Consider the following 8765-nt stretch of genomic DNA (forward strand, 5'->3'; position numbering starts at 1 on the left):
ATATACCAACCAGGAGGGGTCCCAACACTGACCCTTGTGGGACAGCACTAGTAACAGGTTCCTTATCAGAGGTAGATTCACCTATCTGAACAACATGTGTCCTGTCAGTGAGCCAGCTTGCTATCCATCTGACAATGTAAAGGTTTATGCCTAACTCAGTAAGTTTATTTATGATCCCTGAGTGGGGGATTGTGTCAAAAACTTTGGTCAGGTCTAGATAAGCGGTGTGTACTGTTTTACTCTAATCCATGGCCCTGGTGACCTTCTCAAAGAAGTCCATCAGATTGAGGAGGCAAGTTCTCCCTTTAACAAAGCCGATTGGGTCTGGTCCAGTGTTTGGCGAGTTCTTATGTTATTATTGATTAGGTCCACAATAACTCTCTCCATGGCCTTACAAATAAGACTGGTCAAGCTTATGGGCCTGTAGTTGCCTGAGTCAGTTGATGGGCCTCCTTGTGCAGAGTGACAAGTGTTGCAGACTCCTATTCCTCTGGGACAAAGCCCATGCAGAGGCTGTGGTTAAAGAGGGTTTCTATTGGCCCTGATAGGTTCTGTTTTAAGCTATTTAAGAAGCATCCTGGAATGTTGTCAGGGCCCTTGAAGTCTATATTTTTGGCTTTAGTGAGTGCAGCAATGACTTGTTTCCTCATAATGACTGGAATGGGCATGGTTGTGGGTAATTCTTTGGCTGTGGAAGGAGTTGGGAACCTTGAACTGACCTTGTATGCCAGCAGGTGTGCTATAATTTCAGGTTAGGTGTAAGAGTTGCCATTCATGATTAACTTGGCACATTGCTGAGCATTTCCCCTGAGGTTACGAAAATAATAAAAAAAATTATTATGGTTATCTTTCACCTGGGAGGCTATCTTTGCCTCATAGTTTGCTTTGGCAGATTTCACCAGCTCTCTAATTTGTTTGTTTAGAAAGGAGTACCTTTTTGCACTGTTTTGTCTGATCTTTCTTCCTGTTTATGCTATGGGTCCACCAGGGTGGTTTATTTTTGCCAGTAATCATAGGTTTTACTCAGACAGGTACTGCTTTCTCTATGCAGCTATAAATGTGGTTGTGCGGTGCTTTTGTGTATAGCTCATAGAAGGCCTCAGTGGCATCTGGGTTTGAAGGGGCTTGGAATTTTAATAAGCTGTCACTTAGTTTGAGGTATTTGGCCTTAACAAGGTTCTTAACAGGTTTGGAGTTTGATGGGGGTTCTAAGTTAGTTTTAATACTAAAGGAGATCATTTTATGGTCTGATCTTAGCAGGGAGGAGTTATTGCATGAGAGGGAACAGCATCCCCCCATGTTCATCAGTACTAGGTGTAGGATATTTGCACCTCTATTTGAGGAGCTAATTAGTTGCTCCAGGGTGTTTGCATTGACACAGTCAAAAACCCTCTGAGCAGCTGACTTATTTTTTATTTTATTTATTTTACATTTGTTGACCAGGCTAGTCCAACTGGATATATGTCCATTTTCAGCAGATGCCCGGGGATTAAAGCTCCACATGCAAACAGTAAGAGCAGGTATAAATTAAGCATATATATAGTGTATACATAAAAACACACTAGATTTTAACTACAAAAACAGAAGATGAGAAATAAAAAGTGTGTTTTGTTAAGAGTTTCTTAAAGCTAAAAAGGTGAGAGTACCTAGATACACAAGGAAAGCTAGTTAGTTAATGCAGAAAAGTTGAGAGTACCTAGATACCCAAGGTAAGCTAGTCAGGGTTGCTACAGGGGCAGAGCCAGTGGGTTTTGAGGTGAGTTCTGAGTTGGGATTTAAAGCAGGGAAGAGAGGAGATTGCTGTGAGATTGTGAGGAAGAGTGTTCCAAGTTTTTCCTACTGTGTTGGAGAACAAGGATTTGCCGGCTGTGTTATTGGGTTTACTAGTGGATATAAGTAGTTTGTCGGAGGAACGAAGGCTTTTAAGATTGCAGTAAGGAGTGATAAGTGAAGTGAGAATGGGAGTGTTTGTGGGTTTGTAAAGGATTTTGTGGGTTAAGGAGAGCTGGTGAAATAGGATTAGGTTTTGTAGTTCGAGCCATCGTAGTTGCTTTAAGTTTTGGCAGTGATGTGTTCTAAAAGTAGAGTTAGAGGCAAATCTGGCAATATTGTTGTAGGCAACAGACAATTTGCTGAGGTTAGTTTTGGACACTGAAGTCTAGATAGGGGAGGCATACAGGAAGGTGGAAATAAGATGGGACTGAGCAATGGAAGTTCTGGCAAGTGGAGTAAGGAATGGTTTAATTCTATAGAGGGAGCCTAGTTTTCTGTTAACTAATTTTATAGTATTGTTGATGTGCGTGTCAAAGGTCAGATAGTTGTCTATCTCAACTCCGTGTATCCCAGTTTTTGGAGGGGTAGGTGAAGTCACCCATAAGTATGGTGTTAGGCTGAATGTTCATAGGTTCATAGATTAGTACTAGGCTAGCTGCCCTTGTGGACTGTTTTAAACCTAGCCAATTACCCCATGTGAGAATTAAACCCTGCACCTTGTGTCTGTAAGGTAAACACCTTAACCATTATGCCAATCTCCCACTGGGATTCCAGTAGATTTATGGAGGTGTTTTTCCAGACTCATGTTAGAGGATCTATAGCTAGCAAGGATATGATAAAGGGTCACACCTATGGTTAGTTGGGCATGGAGCAGCTCAAGTGAGTCATTTTGTTGGTCCAGTCTATCAGTGCACTTCTCCTTTATGTACACTGAGACACCTCCTCCCTTTGTTTTATCTTGATCTCTGGGGGATCAAAATGTATGAGAGTCATTGTAGCCTTTGAAAGCCGGGGTGCTGTCTATGGTTCTAAAGCATGTTTCTGTAATTTCACATATGTCTGCATTCTCCAGGGTGAGGAGTGCCTCCTAGCACTGAGCAGCAGTACCTTTGGGACATCATGAGTGATTTTTGTTATGTTGGAAGGCTTAACAACTTGGCCTGGCCTAAAAAAGGCACTATGAGGATTGATAAAGTTTTTGCCAGTACCTGGAAGCTAAGTGGCAACAAGTGCAAACTATCTCTGGCAACACAGTCAGTCGTGTCTCCCCAGGCTGACAGACATTGGATCCCCTTGTTGCGACAGCACAAACTAAGCCATTTGTTGAATTCAATCATTTTTGCTGGTACTGTGGCATCATCATTGATGAAGGTAGGATCCTACTCAAGGCTAGATTCATACCCACCTGGGATGCATATTCAGAGAGCTCCATCATGTCTTTTCATATAGTCCAGTGAGGCATTAGGGCATTTACTCCCACATGGACTATTACCTTGTCATACTGGTATTTGTGGTTTAAAGATCTAAGTACATGAGTGACCTGGTGAAACCTGGCTCCAGACAGCTCACTGTGATCTTCTCCTTGTTTAGCCTGTTAAGGGGGACATCAGTATATCTTACAATGTAATCCTCAGTAACTACAGTGTTTGGCAGTGTGGTGTGTTGTATTATGGGCTTGGAAGGGGGACTACTTTGATTTTCAGAATTATGCGCTGTGTAAGGTACTGTCTTTTTTTAAATGCACACAGGACCAATGAGAGATTATTTTAGGAGGTCTTGCAGGTTTGGGTAGATTAGAGTGAGTACCTTTGCCTATGTGGGTCTATATGTTTGTTCCTTAGTGTTGGTAGTGAATGCTTTGAGTGTAATTCTGATGACCTGGTTTGCATTTTTCATGTCTGTATGTTATGGCTTTGCCTCCAATGACATTGTGTATCTACATCTCTCACATACTGTATTTGTTCTGTAATTAAATGGTTGTCAGTGTATATGAAGCAGTTACTACACTGCCACCAGATGTATAAATCGGTTACATTCCTTTGATCTAAAGTCAAAATATCTAAAAGACAAATTATCTAAAAGTCAGACTATTAAAAATGTAGAATTTGCCCTTTCTTTGCTTTTATGCAATCCCAGACTTGGTATATATATTTTGACATGGTGTGGCAGTTTTGGGGGGTTTCCCCTGCATAAAATAAGTTTTACTCATCAATGTTATAATTTTCAATATGTTGAGTCTAAGATTTTATATATAAATGTATAAAAAAGATACATATATGTTCACACATGAACGTGCACACCTACACTATGCAATCTGACAAATGGGTGCTTAAAACATTACTCTGATTAAGAGTTAAGATATTTGATTGCCAGTGTGCCCTTACCAAGCATGTATTTACATTCTCCTTTCATCTTTACCCAGTTTTTGCCATCCTCAATACATTGCCTGTTTCATCAGTCATAATCTGTGCAACTAATGAACTGAATGCGAACCAAGGGAAGAAAAGTAAGCAATTTAGTATAATAAAGCATTAACTCAACAGCACATTAGGTTAAAAAACACACATAATACAAAAAATACACATGCATACAAAGGCATATACTTAGCACACAAACAGATAAATGCACACATATCCATATATTTATATGGTCTGTGTTGTTTGATCGAAATCTCACAATCTTGATCAAGCAACACTAAAACCCATTAAAGCGAAAGTGCACTTTCGCAGAATCTGGTTCTCTGAACCGGGAAAAAACAAAACAAAACTGCTTTAAACAGTATTTTGCCAGGGGGCAAGCCCCCCTACTTAAATATACTAACTCCGATATCGCACTACAGTGGGGAAGAGTATATATTTCCTTATCTCCACTGTAATGCGCTTCAGAGTACCGGCTTTTGCAAAAGTGCACTTTTGATTTAGTGAGTGAGTTTTCAACAATCAGAAGTAGAACCATTTCTATACATATTTCTATGCATATATTTATAGACAAACCCAAATGCTCACATAATCTTTATAAAAGGTCACACAGAAAGACTGGTTGCCAAATTACCACAAAGCTTAAAGCAAAAACCCCATGTAAGAAAGAAATATCCCACATTAGTATAGTGAACAAATAGAACTAAAGAAAAATAGTTTAATGTGTGAGAAAATATTAAAATAACTCATCACACAAAGTGCAGTAAAACTGGCAATGATAAAATATGAAACATGGAGTATAGTAATTTAAAGAATACACCACTGAAACAAAAAGTGCATTAAATATATAATTCCAGCTTATTTGCTCCTCCATTAGTTACACCTTATGCAAGAGACAACAGAAGGGATTCATCACAGTTTAAATAAGACTCGCCCTGTGATGACCGTGCCCTGGCTCAGCAATCAAGGAGCCTCAATCTTCACCAGTAACACCAGGGAGGTTGTCTCCTCGAAGAGGAAAGGACAACTAATACACACAGTAAAGTACAATTTCCCTTAAGTGCACACAGAGATCACAGTCAGTCTGGGGCTGGTTGCTCCCTTGCTCACCAGGTTCCCAATAAGACTCCCCACTGGCACAGCTATAGAGTCCAGGTCTCAGCCTAGCTGGGCAAGCTAAAACCTCCAGTACCTTCTCTGTCCAACCAGTGCTTCCTGTCCCTGCCCAAGTAGCTGACACAACACACATACACACTTTGAGAAGAGGTTATACAACCACACAGACCCTCCTGGGAAAAGGCTGGCACAGGTTCTCCAGCTGTGACTCTGTTACCCAGACCATGTGGTAGTAATTCCTGCCACCACCCAGCTAATATTATCAGCTACTAGAAGGCCCTTAAAAGGGTGTCCAATTATTACTGTGCAATATTATTATCCAATTGGTAATGTGACTATTCAGTCTAAGGCTTATTTTAGAGTGGCCTATTACAATGAACTCTATAAATATGCAATGTAATCCAGAGTTTACTTCTCTACACATACCAGTCACAGGCAAAGGTTTTTAAAATATTTAATAATAAATAATTAAAACACAAGACAATACTACTACACCATAGAGATATCTAAGAGTTCAGAGATCAAACAGAAACTTAAAATAATACAGCAGGACAGGTCTGAAGTCAAAGAAAAACACTTAATCTAACTTTCTAATCTTTAGCTAATCTTAAGAGAAAACACAGTACTATAATCCTACTTACATACATAAAGCATAAGCAGTGCTGGGTTAGATATCTAAGATCAAAGTGCTTCCAGTCTCTCACTCAACAATAGTTTTTAAACACTAACCAACATGTCTCTAAGGCCCTCCCAAATTACATCATTTTTGACAGTCTGGAGTTCCCAGGCCACAAACTGCATTATTTAGCAAGCTAACACCTGCTCAGGAGACTACAACAATAAAAGGCATTTCACATATACACTCTAGCTGAAATCAGAGCAATAAAGCACCTTCCACATGTAAATTTTGGCCCTTAACTTTAACCTTAAAACAATGGGCCTGAAGCCTTCATCCAGACTCACTGGAACCGACTTGTAAACATCAAAGAGATTCATAAGATCTTTTCAGCTTCAAAAGACACATTTGAAATGCTTGGCTTGGTTTTCCTTACAGCAGATGGCAATGTTGCAACAATCTTGAAGTTCACATTTTAAGCAGGACTATACACTATTGTTCTTCAGATTGGACTTAGATTATTAGATGAGAACTGACATATTAATTTTAGGTTTGACAATCCTATCCCTCTTAAAAATGGAGTATGGCCAAAGGGTGAGTACTGACAAATCATAAATGTTCACAAGAATCAATTGCCTTGAAAATCCTATGAATAGTAGCAAAAAAAGTAAAACAGGTAAAATGTATATATCATTTTTAGAAGAGGGTCTGATACAAAAAATATTTTTTAAACACAGAATATTTGACAATTTCCCTTTAAAGTATGATATTGTGTTTTAAAAACCTTAATGTTATATACAACATTACAATTAGCTGAAATTCATCAATAGAGATTCAGGGGGCAGCCCTAACAGATCAACACACATACAAACACAGATATCACAGAGATACACATGCAAATAAAATCTTATTTAGCTACACAAATTCTTATCTAATCTTCATCAAAAGTGAAACAGGAGTAGATGCTAAATAAACATGAAGTTGAAGACAAATCCAACCTTTGAGAAAAAAAGTACCCACCCTAACATAGTTTGTATGTATGTATATATGCATGTATTTATTTATTTACTGGCATTTGTTTACCAAGATAGTCCAAAGGAAGCCTGGGGAGAAAAGCTCCAAAAATACAAGTGCATGTAACAAACATAAACAATTGGTTATTAAATTCTACATACCAAATATAGTAATAAGCAATTTAAGCCCAAGAGATTCTTAAACATACGTGAATATTAAACATTTGGAGGAATTCACAAGATAAATAAGCGTTGCTACAAAAGGTAAACACTCCAAAATTTAAAAAAAGATTGCATTACACTCCCCTACCACTGTGACTGAGTTCTTAAATGAGTTGAAGTCTACAGAAGTTCCACAACAAATAGACTCAAAGTAAAACAGTTTTAAAAAAAATCTCAGTCACCTGATGAAATAACTGTTCACACAAAATGCACTAAAATCGGACAACCTGTAAAAAATTAAATATGTACTACAAAGAATTGCTCCGCATAAAGTATAAAACATTGTGTGGAGCAATTAAGAATTGTTCCACATAGAGTATAAAACATTGTGAATCCACAGTGGTACAGTGGTAGTGTTGTTACCTCACAGCAAGAGGTTCTCCTGTTCGATTCTTGGCTGGAGTGCCTTCTGTGTGGAGTCTGCATGTCCTCCCCGTGGTCGAGTGGCCTCCGAAAAACATGTGTGAATGGGTGTGCCTTCGCTGAAGGCTGGGCGTTGGGCTAGCAAATCGGCACCATAAAAAGCAATTGCCAATCAGTGGACCGGAGTTCCACTGTGGCGACCCCTAACCGGGAAAAGCTGAAAAGACAGAGTATATAACATTGTAAGAAAAGTTGCAGCAAATGCACCATTCCTCCTTATTTACTCCTTCAACAGTTACTTATACAAGATATTATACATTATAGCCTGAATAAGAATCCCCCAAACACAAACATGTACACTTACCAGTAAAATCCATCAGCTTTTTTATAAGCATGTCTCAGCCACCTTCTTTTACTTAGCTGATTGCTTTTCTAGATATTTTCTATAAATATGTGCCCACTAACTCATCAAACAAACATACATATTATTTCTTACACTTACTTCACTTGCACCCAAGTTCAGAAGTTTTGAAGCACTCTTTCTGTGTAACCTAATTTATAAATAAGCTTTGCTACAAAAGGTAAACACTCCAAAAATTTTAAAAAGGAAAGCAGTAACTTCCCCGCCCACTGTGACTGAGTTTTCCACTGAAATTAATCCCATAGAAGTTAAACAAATACCAGAACTGGGTTGAAAAAATTGTCCGATCTCTTACAAAAGAATACCCCTAACCAATCAAAAAAGAAAACCTCAAAATAGCATTGTTTTACAACAGGGTACATACAGCCAGTCACATCCCACAATCAGTATGTTGTGAGAGTACATAACACCTTACTTAACAAATACAAAGAAATAAAAGCATTAATAAATTAATACATTTTAAACTGCCCTCAGTTTAAGCTTCTCAAGCCATTTTCGCTTCAATTGGTGCCTATTGTTTAATTTCCTGGTCCAAGACTTTGAACTATTAACATATAGCCAAGGCTGATGACATCAACCTTAGAATAATTCACATGCAAACTAATAAAATTGCCCTCACCGCCAGGTCGGCAGGGGATGACTAGAATCCAGTTATTTCTTATAATTTCCATCAACATTTTATCTGTAAGAATTTTTTTTGTGGAGATTCTAATATACAGAAAATCCTACAAAAATCAGTAAGTAAGTAAATAAATAAATTAAAATAAAATAAAATAAAAAAGTGCATACAATTTTAAGTTACCAACTTATGAGCCTGTAATAGA

This window comes from Protopterus annectens, chromosome 9.part0 (assembly GCF_019279795.1).
Source record: "Protopterus annectens isolate FY-2018-M chromosome 9.part0, PAN1.0, whole genome shotgun sequence".
Classification (NCBI taxonomy): domain Eukaryota; kingdom Metazoa; phylum Chordata; order Ceratodontiformes; family Protopteridae; genus Protopterus; species Protopterus annectens.